This window comes from Symphalangus syndactylus, chromosome 6, assembly GCF_028878055.3.
Source record: "Symphalangus syndactylus isolate Jambi chromosome 6, NHGRI_mSymSyn1-v2.1_pri, whole genome shotgun sequence".
NCBI classification, from domain to species: domain Eukaryota; kingdom Metazoa; phylum Chordata; class Mammalia; order Primates; family Hylobatidae; genus Symphalangus; species Symphalangus syndactylus.
Window position 1 is genome coordinate 151,263,097 of NC_072428.2, and position 17,432 is coordinate 151,280,528.

The window sequence follows — 17,432 nt, forward strand, 5'->3', positions numbered from 1 at the left end:
TTCTGTAGAAACTGCAATTGGACATTCTGAGCGCTAAGAGGCCTATATTGGGAAAAAGAATGTCTACAAATAAAAACTACACAGAAGAATTGTGTGAAACTTCTTTCTGTTCTGTTTGTTCAACTAAAGAGTTGAACCTTAGTTTTGATTGTGCCGTTCGGAAACACTCTTTCTGTAGAAAATGCAAGTGGAGATTCGGAGCGCTAAGAGGGTAATACTGGAAAAAGGAATGTCTCCAAATATAAACTACACAGAATCATTCTGTGAAACTTCTTTCTGATCTGTGCATTCAGCTAACAGAGTTAAACCATACTTTTGATTGAGCAGATCTGAACACTCTTTCTGTAGAAAATGCAACTGGACATTTGGAGCGCTAATAGAGTAGTAGTGGAAAAAGGAATATATTCAAACATAAACTACACAGAAGCATTCTGTGAAACTTCATTCTGAACTGAGCATTCAGCTAACAGAGTTAAACCATACTTTTGATTGAGCAGTTTTGAAACACTCTGTCTGTAGAAAATGCAACTGGACATTCGTAGCGCTAAGTGGGTAATAGTGGAAAAAAGAATATGTTCAAATATAAACTACACAGAAGCATTGTATGAAACTTCTTTCTGTTCTGTGCATTCAACTAACAGAGTTGAACCTTACTTTTGATTGAGCCTTTCTGAAACACTCTTTCTGTAGAAACTGCAATTGGACATTCTGAGCGCTAAGAGGTCTCTATTGGGAAAAATAATATCTTCAAATAAAAACTACACAGAAGCATTGTGTGAAACTTATTTCTGATATGTTCATTGAGCTAACAGAGTTAAACCATACTTTTGATTGCACAGTTCTGAACACTCTTTCTGTAGAAAATGCAAGTGGACATTCGGAGCACTAAGAGGGTAATAGTGGAAAAAGGAATATATGCAAATATAAACTACACAGTAGCATTCTGTGAAAATACTTTCTGTTCTGTACATTCAACTAACAGAGTTGAACCTTACTTTTGATTGAGCCGTTCTGAAACACTTTTTCTGTAGAAACTGCAATTGGACATGCTAAGCGCTAAGAGGCCTACATTGGGAAAAAGAATATCTTCAAATAAAAACTACACAGATGCATTCTGTGAAACTTATTTCTGATCTGTAAATTCAGTTAACAGAGATAAAACATATTTTTGATTGAGCAGTTATGAAACACTCTTTTTGTAGAAAATGCAAGTGGAGATTCGGAGCGCTAAGTGGGTAATAGTGGAAAAAGGAATGTCTTCAAATATAAACTACACAGAATCATTCGGTGAAACTTCTTTCTGATCTGTGCATTCAGCTAACAGAGTTAAACCATACTTTTGATTGAGCAGATCTGAACACTCTTTCTGTTGAAAATGCAACTGGACATTTGTAGCGCTAAGAGCGTAGTAGTGGAAAAAGGAATATATTCAAATATAAACTACACAGAAGCATTCTGTGAAACTTCTTTCTGATCTGAGCATACAGCTAACAGAGTTAAACCATACATTTGATTGAGCAGTTTTGAAACACTCTGTCTGTAGAAAATGCAACTGGACATTCGTAGCGCTAAGTGGGTAATAGTGGAAAAGAGAATATGTTCAAATATAAACTACACAGAAGCATTGTATGAAACTTCTTTCTGTTCTGTGCATTCAACTAACAGATTTGAACCTTACTTTTGATTGAGCCGTTCTGAAACACTCTTTCTGTAGAAACTGCAATTGGACATTCTGAGCGCTAAGAGGCCTATATTGGGAAAAAGAATGTCTACAAATAAAAACTACACAGAAGAATTGTGTGAAACTTCTTTCTGTTCTGTTTGTTCAACTAAAAGAGTTGAACCTTAGTTTTGATTGAGCCGTTCTGAAACACTCTTTCTGTAGAAAATGCAAGTGGAGATTCGGAGCGCTAAGAGGGTAATAGTGGAAAAAGGAATGTCTCCAAATATAAACTACACAGAATCATTCTGTGAAACTTCTTTCTGATCTGTGCATTCAGCTAACAGAGTTAAACCATACTTTTGATTGAGCAGATCTGAACACCCTTTCTGTAGAAAATGCAACTGGACATTTGGAGCGCTAAGAGTGTAGTAGTGGAAAAAGGAATATATTCAAATATAAACTACACAGAAGCATTCTGTGAAACTTCTTTCTGATCTGAGCATTCAGCTAACAGAGTTAAACCATACTTTTGATTGAGCAGTTTTGAAACACTCTGTCTGTAGAAAATGCAACTGGACATTCGTAGCGCTAAGTGGGTAATAGTGGAAAAAAGAATATGTTCAAATATAAACTACACAGAAGCATTGTATGAAACTTCTTTCTGTTCTGTGCATTCAACTAACAGAGTTGAACCTTACTTTTGATTGAGCCTTTCTGAAACACTCTTTCTGTAGAAACTGCAATTGGACATTCTGAGCGCTAAGAGGCCTCTATTGGGAAAAATAATATCTTCAAATAAAAACTACACAGAAGCATTGTGTGAAACTTATTTCTGATATGTTCATTAAGCTAACAGAGTTAAACCATACTTTTGATTGCGCAGTTCTGAACACTCTTTCTGTAGAAAATGCAAGTGGACATTCGGAGCGCTAAGAGGGTAATAGTGGAAAAAGGAATATATTCAAATATAATCTACAAAGTAGCATTCTGTGAAAATTCTTTCTGTTCTGTGCATTCAACTAACAGAGTTGAACCTTACTTTTGATTGAGCCGTTCTGAAACACTCTTTCTGTAGAAACTGCAATTGGACATGCTAAGCGCTAAGAGGCCTACATTGGGAAAAAGAATATCTTCAAATAAAAACTACACAGATGCATTCTGTGAAACTTATTTCTGATCTATAAATTCAGTTAACAGAGATAAAACATATTTTTGATTGAGCAGTTATGAAACACTCTTTTTGTAGAAAATACAAGTGGAGATTCGGAGCGCTTAGAGGTTTATAGTGGAAAAAGGAATGTCTTCAAATATAAACTACAGAGAATCATTCGGTGAAACTTCTTTCTGATCTGTGCATTCAGCTAACAGAGTTAAACCATACTTTTGATTGAGCAGATCTGAACACTCTTTCTGTTGAAAATGCAACTGGACATTTGGAGCGCTAAGAGCGTAGTAGTGGAAAAAGGAATATATTCAAATATAAACTACACAGAAGCATTCTGTGAAACTTCTTTCTGATCTGAGCATACAGCTAACAGAGTTAAACCATACTTTTGATTGAGCAGTTTTGAAACACTCTGTCTGTAGAAAATGCAACTGGACATTCGTAGCGCTAAGTGGGTAATAGTGGAAAAGAGAATATGTTCAAATATAAACTACACAGAAGCATTGTATGAAAATTCTTTCTGTTCTGTGCATTCAACTAACAGAGTTGAACCTTACTTTTGATTGAGCCGTTCTGAAACACTCTTTCTGTAGAAACTGCAATTGGACATTCTGAGCGCTAAGAGGCCTATATTGGGAAAAAGAATGTCTACAAATAAAAACTACACAGAAGAATTGTGTGAAAGTTCTTTCTGTTCTGTTTGTTCAACTAAAAGAGTTGAACCTTAGTTTTGATTGAGCCGTTCTGAAACACTCTTTCTGTAGAAAATGCAAGTGGAGATTCGGAGCGCTAAGAGGGTAATAGTGGAAAAAGGAATGTCTCCAAATATAAACTACACAGAATCATTCTGTGAAACTTCTTTCTGATCTGTGCATTCAGCTAACAGAGTTAAACCATACTTTTGGTTGAGCAGATCTGAACACTCTTTCTGTAGAAAATGCAACTGGACATTTGGAGCGCTAAGAGATTAGTAGTGGAAAAAGGAATATATTCAAATATAAACTACACAGAAGCATTCTGTGAAACTTCTTTCTGATCTGAGCATTCAGCTAACAGAGTTAAACCATACTTTTGATTGAGCAGTTTTGAAACACTCTGTCTGTATAAAATGCAACTGGACATACGTAGCGCTAAGTGGGTAATAGTGGAAAAAAGAATATGTTCAAATATAAACTACACAGAAGCATTGTATGAAACTTCTTTCTGTTCTGTGCATTCAACTAACAGAGTTGAACCTTACTTTTGATTGAGCCTTTCTGAAACACTCTTTCTGTAGAATCTGCAATTGGACATTCTGAGCGCTAAGAGGCCTTATTGGGAAAAATAATATCTTCAAATAAAAACTACACAGAAGCATTGTGTGAAACTTATTTCTGATATGTTCATTAAGCTAACAGAGTTAAACCATACTTTTGATTGCGCAGTTCTGAACACTCTTTCTGTAGAAAATGCAAGTGGACATTCGGAGCGCTAAGAGGGTAATTGTGGAAAAAGGAATATATTCAAATATAAACTACACAGTAGCATTCTGTGAAAATTCTTTCTGTTCTGTGCATTCAACTAACAGAGTTGAACCTTACTTTTTATTGAGCCGTTCGGAAACACTCTTTCTGTAGAAACTGCAATTGGACATGTTAAGTGCTAAGAGGCCTACATTGGGAAAAAGAATATCTTCAAATAAAAACGACACAGATGCATTCTGTGAAACTTATTTCTGATCTGTAAATTCAGTTAACAGAGATAAAACATATTTTTGATTGAGCAGTTATGAAACACTCTTTTTGTAGAAAATGCAAGTGGAGATTCGGAGCGCTAAGAGGGTAATAGTGGAAAAAGGAATGTCTTCAAATATAAACTACACAGAATAATTCAGTGAAACTTCTTTCTGATCTGTGCATTCAGCTAACAGAGTTAAACCATACTTTTGATTGAGCAGATCTGAACACTCTTTCTGTTGAAAATGCAACTGGACATTTGGAGCGCTAAGAGCGTATTAGTGGAAAAAGGAATATATTCATATATAAACTACACAGAAGCATACTGTGAAACTTCTTTGTGATCTGAGCATTCAGCTAACAGAGTTAAACCATACTTTTGATTGAGCAGTTTTGAAACACTCTGTCTGTAGAAAATGCAACTGGACATTCGTAGCGCTAAGTGGGTAATAGTGGAAAAAAGAATATGTTCAAATATAAACTACACAGAAGCATTGTATGAAACTTCTTTCTGTTCTGTGCATTCAACTAACAGAGTTGAACCTTACTTTTGATTGAGCCGTTCTGAAACACTCTTTCTGTAGAAACTGCAATTGGACATTCTGAGCGCTAAGAGTCCTATATTGGGAAAAAGAATGTCTACAAATAAAAACTACACAGAAGAATTGTGTGAAACTTCTTTCTGTTCTGTTTGTGCAACTAAAGAGTTGAACCTTAGTTTTGATTGTGCCGTTCTGAAACACTCTTTCTGTAGAAAATGCAAGTGGAGATTCGGAGCGCTAAGAGGGTAATACTGGAAAAAGGAATGTCTCCAAATATAAACTACACAGAATCATTCTGTGAAACTTCTTTCTGATCTGTGCATTCAGCTAACAGAGTTAAACCATACTTTTGATTGAGCAGATCTGAACACTCTTTCTGTAGAAAATGCAACTGGACATTTGGAGCGCTAAGAGAGTAGTAGTGGAAAAAGGAATATATTCAAACATAAACTACACAGAAGCATTCTGTGAAACTTCTTTCTGAACTGAGCATTCAGCTAACAGAGTTAAACCATACTTTTGATTGAGCAGTTTTGAAACACTCTGTCTGTAGAAAATGCAACTGGACATTCGTAGCGCTAAGTGGGTAATAGTGGAAAAAAGAATATGTTCAAATATAAACTACACAGAAGCATTGTATGAAACTTCTTTCTGTTCTGTGCATTCAACTAACAGAGTTGAACCTTACTTTTGATTGAGCCTTTCTGAAACACTCTTTCTGTAGAAACTGCAATTGGACATTCTGAGCGCTAAGAGGCCTCTATTGGGAAAAATAATATCTTCAAATAAAAACTACACAGAAGCATTGTGTGAAACTTATTTCTGATATGTTCATTAAGCTAACAGAGTTAAACCATACTTTTGATTGCACAGTTCTGAACACTCTTTCTGTAGAAAATGCAAGTGGACATTCGGAGCACTAAGAGGGTAATAGTGGAAAAAGGAATATATGCAAATATAAACTACACAGTAGCATTCTGTGAAAATACTTTCTGTTCTGTGCATTCAACTAACAGAGTTGAACCTTACTTTTGATTGAGCCGTTCTGAAACACTTTTTCTGTAGAAACTGCAATTGGACATGCTAAGCGCTAAGAGGCCTACATTGGGAAAAAGAATATCTTCAAATAAAAACTACACAGATGCATTCTGTGAAACTTATTTCTGATCTGTAAATTCAGTTAACAGAGATAAAACATATTTTTGATTGAGCAGTTATGAAACACTCTTTTTGTAGAAAATGCAAGTGGAGATTCGGAGCGCTAAGTGGGTAATAGTGGAAAAAGGAATGTCTTCAAATATAAACTACACAGAATCATTCGGTGAAACTTCTTTCTGATCTGTGCATTCAGCTAACAGAGTTAAACCATACTTTTGATTGAGCAGATCTGAACACTCTTTCTGTTGAAAATGCAACTGGACATTTGTAGCGCTAAGAGCGTAGTAGTGGAAAAAGGAATATATTCAAATATAAACTACACAGAAGCATTCTGTGAAACTTCTTTCTGATCTGAGCATACAGCTAACAGAGTTAAACCATACATTTGATTGAGCAGTTTTGAAACACTCTGTCTGTAGAAAATGCAACTGGACATTCGTAGCGCTAAGTGGGTAATAGTGGAAAAGAGAATATGTTCAAATATAAACTACACAGAAGCATTGTATGAAACTTCTTTCTGTTCTGTGCATTCAACTAACAGATTTGAACCTTACTTTTGATTGAGCCGTTCTGAAACACTCTTTCTGTAGAAACTGCAATTGGACATTCTGAGCGCTAAGAGGCCTATATTGGGAAAAAGAATGTCTACAAATAAAAACTACACAGAAGAATTGTGTGAAACTTCTTTCTGTTCTGTTTGTTCAACTAAAAGATTTGAACCTTAGTTTTGATTGAGCCGTTCTGAAACACTCTTTCTGTAGAAAATGCAAGTGGAGATTCGGAGCACTAAGAGGGTAATAGTGGAAAAAGGAATGTCTCCAAATATAAACTACACAGAATCATTCTGTGAAACTTCTTTCTGATCTGTGCATTCAGCTAACAGAGTTAAACCATACTTTTGATTGAGCAGATCTGAACACTCTTTCTGTAGAAAATGCAACTGGACATTTGGAGCGCTAAGAGAGTAGTAGTGGAAAAAGGAATATATTCAAATATAAACTACACAGAAGCATTCTGTGAAACTTCTTTCTGATCTGAGCATTCAGCTAACAGAATTAAACCATACTTTTGATTGAGCAGTTTTGAAACACTCTGTCTGTAGAAAATGCAACTGGACATTCGTAGCGCTAAGTGGGTAATAGTGGAAAAAAGAATATGTTCAAATATAAACTACACAGAAGCATTTTATGAAACTTCTTTCTGTTCTGTGCATTCAACTAACAGAGTGGAACCTTACTTTTGATTGAGCCTTTCTGAAACACTCTTTCTGTAGAATCTGCAATTGGACATTCTGAGCGCTAAGAGGCCTTATTGGGAAAAATAATATCTTCAAATAAAAACTACACAGAAGCATTGTGTGAAACTTATTTCTGATATGTTCATTAAGCTAACAGAGTTAAACCATACTTTTGATTGCGCAGTTCTGAACACTCTTTCTGTAGAAAATGCAAGTGGACATTCGGAGCGCTAAGAGGGTAATAGTGGAAAAAGGAATATATTCAAATATAAACTACACAGTAGCATTCTGTGAAAATTCTTTCTGTTCTGTGCATTCAACTAACAGAGTTGAACCTTACTTTTGATTGAGCCGTTCTGAAACACTCTTTCTGTAGAAACTGCAATTGGACATGCTAAGCGCTAAGAGGCCTACATTGGGAAAAAGAATATCTTCCAATAAAAACTACACAGATGCATTCTGTGAAACTTATTTCTGATCTGTAAATTCAGTTAACAGAGATAAAACATATTTTTGATTGAGCAGTTATGAAACACTCTTTTTGTAGAAAATGCAAGTGGAGATTCGGAGCGCTAAGAGGGTAATAGTGGAAAAAGGAATGTCTTCAAATATAAACTACACAGAATCATTCAGTGAAACTTCTTTCTGATCTGTGCATTCAGCTAACAGAGTTAAACCATACTTTTGATTGAGCAGATCTGAACACTCTTTCTGTTGAAAATGCAACTGGACATTTGGAGCGCTAAGAGCGTCTTAGTGGAAAAAGGAATATATCCATATATAAACTACACAGAAGCATTCTGTGAAACTTCTTTGTGATCTGAGCATTCAGCTAACAGACTTAAACCATACTTTTGATTGAGCAGTTTTGAAACACTCTGTCTGTAGAAAATGCAACTGGACATTCGTAGCGCTAAGTGGGTAATAGTGGAAAAAAGAATATGTTCAAATATAAACTACACAGAAGCATTGTATGAAACTTCTTTCTGTTCTGTGCATTCAACTAACAGAGTTGAACCTTACTTTTGATTGAGCCGTTCTGAAACACTCTTTCTGTAGAAACTGCAATTGGACATTCTGAGCGCTAAGAGTCCTATATTGGGAAAAAGAATGTCTACAAATAAAAACTACACAGAAGAATTGTGTGAAACTTCTTTCTGTTCTGTTTGTGCAACTAAAGAGTTGAACCTTAGTTTTGATTGTGCCGTTCTGAAACACTCTTTCTGTAGAAAATGCAAGTGGAGATTCGGAGCGCTAAGAGGGTAATACTGGAAAAAGGAATGTCTCCAAATATAAACTACACAGAATCATTCTGTGAAACTTCTTTCTGATCTGTGCATTCAGCTAACAGAGTTAAACCATACTTTTGATTGAGCAGATCTGAACACTCTTTCTGTAGAAAATGCAACTGGACATTTGGAGCGCTAAGAGAGTAGTAGTGGAAAAAGGAATATATTCAAATATAAACTACACAGAAGCATTCTGTGAAACTTCTTTCTGAACTGAGCATTCAGCTAACAGAGTTAAACCATACTTTTGATTGAGCAGTTTTGAAACACTCTGTCTGTAGAAAATGCAACTGGACATTCGTAGCGCTAAGTGGGTAATAGTGGAAAAAAGAATATGTTCAAATATAAACTACACAGAAGCATTGTATGAAACTTCTTTCTGTTCTGTGCATTCAACTAACAGAGTTGAACCTTACTTTTGATTGAGCCTTTCTGAAACACTCTTTCTGTAGAAACTGCAATTGGACATTCTGAGCGCTAAGAGGCCTATATTGGGAAAAAGAATGTCTACAAATAAACACTACACAGAAGAATTGTGTGAAACTTCTTTCTGTTCTGTTTGTTTAACTAGAAGAGTTGAACCTTAGTTTTGATTGAGCCGTTCTGAAACACTCTTTCTGTAGAAAATGCAAGTGGAGATTCGGAGCGCTAAGAGGTTAATAGTGGAAAAAGGAATGTCTCCAAATATAAACTACACAGAATCATTCTGTGAAACTTCTTTCTGATCTGTGCATTCAGCTAACAGAGTTAAACCATACTTTTGATTGAGCAGACCTGAACACTCTTTCTGTAGAAAATGCAACTGGACATTTGGAGCGCTAAGAGAGTAGTAGTGGAAAAAGGAATATATTCAAATATAAACTACACAGAAGCATTCTGTGAAACTTCTTTCTGATCTGAGCATTCAGCTAACAGAGTTAAACCATACTTTTGATTGAGCAGATCTGAACACTCTTTCTGTTGAAAATGCAACTGGACATTTGGAGCGCTAAGAGCGTAGTAGTGGAAAAAGGGATATATTCAAATATAAACTACACAGAAGCATTCTGTGAAACTTATTTCTGATCTGAGCATACAGCTAACAGATTTAAACCATACTTTTGATTGAGCAGTTTTGAAACACTCTGTCTGTAGAAAATGCAACTGGACATTCGTAGCGCTAAGTGGGTAATAGTGGAAAAGAGAATATGTTCAAATATAAACTACACAGCAGAATTGTATGAAACTTCTTTCTGTTCTGTGCATTCAACTAACAGAGTTGAACCTTACTTTTGATTGAGCCGTTCCGAAACACTCTTTCTGTAGAAACTGCAATTGGACATTCTGAGCGCTAAGAGGCCTATATTGGGAAAAAGAATGTCTACAAATAAAAACTACACAGAAGAATTGTGTGAAACTTCTTTCTGTTCTGTTTGTTCAACTAAAAGAGTTGAACCTTAGTTTTGATTGAGCCTTTCTGAAACACTCTTTCTGTAGAATCTGCAATTGGACATTCTGAGCGCTAAGAGGCCTTATTGGGAAAAATAATATCTTCAAATAAAAACTACACAGAAGCATTGTGTGAAACTTATTTCTGATATGTTCATTAAGCTAACAGAGTTAAACCATACTTTTGATTGCGCAGTTCTGAACACTCTTTCTGTAGAAAATGCAAGTGGACATTCGGAGCGCTAAGAGGGTAATAGTGGAAAAAGGAATATATTCAAATATAAACTACACAGAAGCATTCTGTGAAAATACTTTCTGTTCTGTGCATTCAACTAACAGAGTTGAACCTTACTTTTGATTGAGCCGTTCTGAAACACTCTTTCTGTAGAAACTGCAATTGGACATGCTAAGCGCTAAGAGGCCTACATTGGGAAAAAGAATATCTTCAAATAAAAACTACACAGATGCATTCTGTGAAACTTATTTCTGATCTGTAAATTCAGTTAACAGAGATAAAACATATTTTTGATTGAGCAGTTATGAAACACTCTTTTTGTAGAAAATGCAAGTGGAGATTCGGAGCGCTAAGAGGGTAATAGTGGAAAAAGGAATGTCTTCAAATATAAACTACACAGAATCATTCGGTGAAACTTCATTCTGATCTGTGCATTCAGCTAACAGAGTTAAACCATACTTTTGATTGAGCAGATCTGAACACTCTTTCTGTTGAAAATGCAACTGGACATTTGGAGCGCTAAGAGCGTAGTAGTGGAAAAAGGAATATATTCAAATATAAACTACACAGAAGCATTCTGTGAAACTTCTTTCTGATCTGAGCATTCAGCTAACAGAGTTAAACCATACTTTTGATTGAGCAGTTTTGAAACACTCTGTCTGTAGAAAATGCAACTGGACATTCGTAGCGCTAAGTGGGTAATAGTGGAAAAGAGAATATGTTCAAATATAAACTACACAGAAGCATTGTATGAAACATCTTTCTGTTCTGTGCATTCAACTAACAGAGTTGAACCTTACTTTTGATTGAGCCCTTCTGAAACACTCTTTCTGTAGAAACTGCAATTGGACATTCTGAGCGCTAAGAGGCCTATATTGGGAAAAAGAATGTCTACAAATAAAAACTACACAGAAGAATTGTGTGAAACTTCTTTCTGTTCTGTTTGTTCAACTAAAAGAGTTGAACCTTAGTTTTGATTGAGCCGTTCTGAAACACTCTTTCTGTAGAAAATGCAAGTGGAGATTCGGAGCGCTAAGAGGGTAATAGTGGAAAAAGGAATGTCTCCAAATATAAACTACACAGAATCATTCTGTGAAACTTCTTTCTGATCTGTGCATTCAGCTAACAGAGTTAAACCATACTTTTGATTGAGCAGATCTGAACACTCTTTCTGTAGAAAATGCAACTGGACATTTGGAGCGCTAAGAGTGTAGTAGTGGAAAAAGGAATATATTCAAATATAAACTACACAGAAGCATTCTGTGAAACTTCTTTCTGATCTGAGCATTCAGCTAACAGAATTAAACCATACTTATGATTGAGCAGTTTTGAAACACTCTGTCTGTAGAAAATGCAACTGGACATTCGTAGTGCTAAGTGGGTAATAGTGGAAAAAAGAATATGTTCAAATATAAACTACACAGAAGCATTGTATGAAACTTCTTTCTGTTCTGTGCATTCAACTAACAGAGTTGAACCTTACTTTTGATTGAGCCTTTCTGAAACACTCTTTCTGTAGAAACTGCAATTGGACATTCTGAGCGCTAAGAGGCCTATATTGGGAAAAATAATATCTTCAAATAAAAACTACACAGAAGCATTGTGTGAAACTTATTTCTGATATGTTCATTAAGCTAACAGAGTTAAACCATACTTTTGATTGCGCAGTTCTGAACACTCTTTCTGTAGAAAATGCAAGTGGACATTCGGAGCGCTAAGAGGGTAATAGTGGAAAAGGGAATATATTCAAATATAAACTACACAGTAGCATTCTGTGAAAATTCTTTCTGTTCTGTGCATTCAACTAACAGAGTTGAACCTTACTTTTGATTGAGCCGTTCTGAAACACTCTTTCTGTAGAAACTGCAATTGGACATGCTAAGCGCTAAGAGGCCTACATTGGGAAAAAGAATATCTTCAAATAAAAACTACACAGATGCATTCTGTGAAACTTATTTCTGATCTGTAAATTCAGTTAACAGAGATAAAACATATTTTTGATTGCGCAGTTATGAAACACTCTTTTTGTAGAAAATGCAAGTGGAGATTCGGAGCGCTAAGAGGGTAATAGTGGAAAAAGGAATGTCTTCAAATATAAACTACACAGAATCATTCGGTGAAACTACTTTCTGATCTGTGCATTCAGCTAACAGAGTTAAACCATACTTTTGATTGAGCAGATCTGAACACTCTTTCTGTAGAAAATGCAACTGGACATTTGGAGCGCTAAGAGAGTAGTGGAAAAAGTAATATATTCAAATATAAACTACACAGAAGCATTCTGTGAAACTTCTTTCTGATCTGAGCATTCAGCTAACAGAGTTAAACCATACTTTTGATTGAGCAGTTTTGAAACACTCTGTCTGTAGAAAATGCAACTGGACATTCGTAGCGCTAAGTGGGAAATAGTGGAAAAAAGAATATGTTCAAATATAAACTACACAGAAGCATTGTATGAAACTACTTTCTGTTCTGTGCATTCAACTAACAGAGTTGAACCTTACTTTTGATTGAGCCTTCCTGAAACACTCTTTCTGTAGAAACTGCAATTGGACATTCTGAGCCCTAAGAGGCCTATATTGGGAAAAATAATATCTTCAAATAAAAACTACACAGAAGCATTGTGTGAAACTTATTTCTTATATGTTCATTAAGCTAACAGAGTTAAACCATACTTTTGATTGCGCAGTTCTGAACACTCTTTCTGTAGAAAATGCAAGTGGACATTCGGAGCGCTAAGAGGGTAATAGTGGAAAAAGGAATATATTCAAAAAGAAACTACACAGTAGCATTCTGTGAAAATTCTTTCTGTTCTGTGCATTCAACTAACAGATTTGAACCTTACTTTTGATTGAGCCGTTCTGAAACACTCTTTCTGTAGAAACTGCAATTGGACATGCTAAGCGCTAAGAGGCCTACATTGGGAAAAAGAATATCTTCAAATAAAAACTACACAGATGCATTCTGTGAAACTTATTTCTGATCTGTAAATTCAGTTAACAGAGATAAAACATATTTTTGATTGAGCCGTTATGAAACACTCTTTTTGTAGAAAATGCAAGTGGAGATTCGGAGCGCTAAGAGGGTAATAGTGGAAAAAGGAATGTCTTCAAATATAAACTACACAGAATCATTCGGTGAAACTTCATTCTGATCTGTGCATTCAGCTAACAGAGTTAAACCATACTTTTGATTGAGCAGATCTGAACACTCTTTCTGTTGAAAATGCAACTGGACATTTGGAGCGCTAAGAGCGTAGTAGTGGAAAAAGGAATATATTCAAATATAAACTACACAGAAGCATTCTGTGAAACTTCTTTCTGATCTGAGCATTCAGCTAACAGAGTTAAACCATACTTTTGATTGAGCAGTTTTGAAACACTCTGTCTGTAGAAAATGCAACTGGACATTCGTAGCGCTAAGTGGGTAATAGTGGAAAAGAGAATATGTTCAAATATAAACTACACAGAAGCATTGTATGAAACTTCTTTCTGTTCTGTGCATTCAACTAACAGAGTTGAACCTTACTTTTGATTGAGCCGTTCTGAAACACTCTTTCTGTAGAAACTGCAATTGGACATTCTGAGCGCTAAGAGGCCTATATTGGGAAAAAGAATGTCTACAAATAAAAACTACACAGAAGAATTGTGTGAAAGTTCTTTCTGTTCTGTTTGTTCAACTAAAAGAGTTGAACCTTAGTTTTGATTGAGCCGTTCTGAAACACTCTTTCTGTAGAAAATGCAAGTGGAGATTCGGAGCGCTAAGAGGGTAATAGTGGAAAAAGGAATGTCTCCAAATATAAACTACACAGAATCATTCTGTGAAACTTCTTTCTGATCTGTGCATTCAGCTAACAGAGTTAAACCATACTTTTGATTGAGCAGATCTGAACACTCTTTCTGTAGAAAATGCAACTGGACATTTGGAGCGCTAAGAGTGTAGTAGTGGAAAAAGGAATATATTCAAATATAAACTACACAGAAGCATTCTGTGAAACTTCTTTCTGATCTGAGCATTCAGCTAACAGAATTAAACCATACTTATGATTGAGCAGTTTTGAAACACTCTGTCTGTAGAAAATGCAACTGGACATTCGTAGCGCTAAGTGGGTAATAGTGGAAAAAAGAATATGTTCAAATATAAACTACACAGAAGCATTGTATGAAACTTCTTTCTGTTCTGTGCATTCAACTAACAGAGTTGAACCTTACTTTTGATTGAGCCTTTCTGAAACACTCTTTCTGTAGAAACTGCAATTGGACATTCTGAGCGCTAAGAGGCCTATATTGGGAAAAATAATATCTTCAAATAAAAACTACACAGAAGCATTGTGTGAAACTTATTTCTGATATGTTCATTAAGCTAACAGAGTTAAACCATACTTTTGATTGCGCAGTTCTGAACACTCTTTCTGTAGAAAATGCAAGTGGACATTCGGAGCGCTAAGAGGGTAATAGTGGAAAAGGGAATATATTCAAATATAAAATACACAGTAGCATTCTGTGAAAATTCTTTCTGTTCTGTGCATTCAACTAACAGAGTTGAACCTTACTTTTCATTGAGCCGTTCTGAAACACTCTTTCTGTAGAAACTGCAATTGGACATGCTAAGCGCTAAGAGGCCTACATTGGGAAAAAGAATATCTTCAAATAAAAACTACACAGATGCATTCTGTGAAACTTATTTCTGATCTGTAAATTCAGTTAACAGAGATAAAACATATTTTTGATTGAGCAGTTATGAAACACTCTTTTTGTAGAAAATGCAAGTGGAGATTCGGAGCGCTAAGAGGGTAATAGTGGAAAAAGGAATGTCTTCAAATATAAACTACACAGAATCATTCGGTGAAACTTCTTTCTGATCTGTGCATTCAGCTAACAGAGTTAAACCATACTTTGGATTGAGCAGATCTGAACACTCTTTCTGTTGAAAATGCAACTGGACATTTGGAGCGCTAAGAGCGTAGTAGTGGAAAAAGTAATATATTCAAATATAAACTACACAGAAGCATTCTGTGAAACTTCTTTCTGATCTGAGCATTCAGCTAACAGAGTTAAAAAATACTTTTGATTGAGCAGTTTTGAAACACTCTGTCTGTAGAAAATGCAACTGGACATTCGTAGCGCTAAGTGGGTAATAGTGGAAAAAAGTATATGTTCAAATATAAACTACACAGAAGCATTGTATGAAACTTCTTTCTGTTCTGTGCATTCAACTAACAGATTTGAACCTTACTTTTGATTGAGCCGTTCTGAAACACTCTTTCTGTAGAAACTGCAATTGGACATTCTGAGCGCTAAGAGGCCTATATTGGGAAAAAGAATGTCTACAAATAAAAACTACACAGAAGAATTGTGTGAAAGTTCTTTCTGTTCTGTTTCTTCAACTAAAAGAGTTGAACCTTAGTTTTGATTGAGCCGTTCTGAAACACTCTTTCTGTAGAAATTGCAAGTGGAGATTCGGAGCGCAAAGAGGGTAATAGTGGAAAAAGGAATCTCTCCAAATATAAACTACACAGAATCATTCTGTGAAACTTCTTTCTGATCTGTGCATTCAGCTAACAGAGTTAAACCATACTTTTGATTGAGCAGATCTGAACACTCTTTCTGTAGAAAATGCAACTGGACATTTGGAGCGCTAAGAGTGTAGTAGTGGAAAAAGGAATATATACAAATATAAACTACACAGAAGCATTCTGTGAAACTTCTTTCTGATCTGAGCATTCAGCTAACAGAATTAAACCATACTTATGATTGAGCAGTTTTGAAACACTCTGTCTGTAGAAAATGCAACTGGACATTCGTAGCGCTAAGTGGGTAATAGTGGAAAAAAGAATATGTTCAAATATAAACTACCCAGAAGCATTGTATGAAACGTCTTTCTGTTCTGTGCATTCAACTAACAGAGTTGAACCTTACTTTTGATTGAGCCTTTCTGAAACACTCTTTCTGTAGAAACTGCAATTGGACATTCTGAGCGCTAAGAGGCCTATATTGGGAAAAATAATATCTTCAAATAAAAACTACACAGAAGCATTGTGTGAAACTTATTTCTGATATGTTCATTAAGCTAACAGAGTTAAACCATACTTTTGATTGCGCAGTTCTGAACACTCTTTCTGTAGAAAATGCAAGTGGACATTCGGAGCGCTAAGAGGGTAATAGTGGAAAAGGGAATATATTCAAATATAAACTACACAGTAGCATTCTGTGAAAATTCTTTCTGTTCTGTGCATTCAACTAACAGAGTTGAACCTTACTTTTCATTGAGCCGTTCTGAAACACTCTTTCTGTAGAAACTGCAATTGGACATGCTAAGCGCTAAGAGGCCTACATTGGGAAAAAGAATATCTTCAAATAAAAACTACACAGATGCATTCTGTGAAACTTATTTCTGATCTGTAAATTCAGTTAACAGAGATAAAACATATTTTTGATTGAGCAGTTATGAAACACTCTTTTTGTAGAAAATGCAAGTGGAGATTCGGAGCGCTAAGAGGGTAATAGTGGAAAAAGGAATGTCTTCAAATATAAACTACACAGAATCATTCGGTGAAACTTCTTTCTGATCTGTGCATTCAGCTAACAGAGTTAAACCATACTTTTGATTGAGCAGATCTGAACACTCTTTCTGTTGAAAATGCAACTGGACATTTGGAGCGCTAAGAGCGTAGTAGTGGAAAAAGTAATATATTCAAATATAAACTACACAGAAGCATTCTGTGAAACTTCTTTCTGATCTGAGCATTCAGCTAACAGAGTTAAAAAATACTTTTGATTGAGCAGTTTTGAAACACTCTGTCTGTAGAAAATGCAACTGGACATTCGTAGCGCTAAGTGGGTAATAGTGGAAAAAATTATATGTTCAAATATAAACTACACAGAAGCATTGTATGAAACTTCTTTCTGTTCTGTGCATTCAACTAACAGAGTTGAACCTTACTTTTGATTGAGCCGTTCTGAAACACTCTTTCTGTAGAAACTGCAATTGGACATTCTAA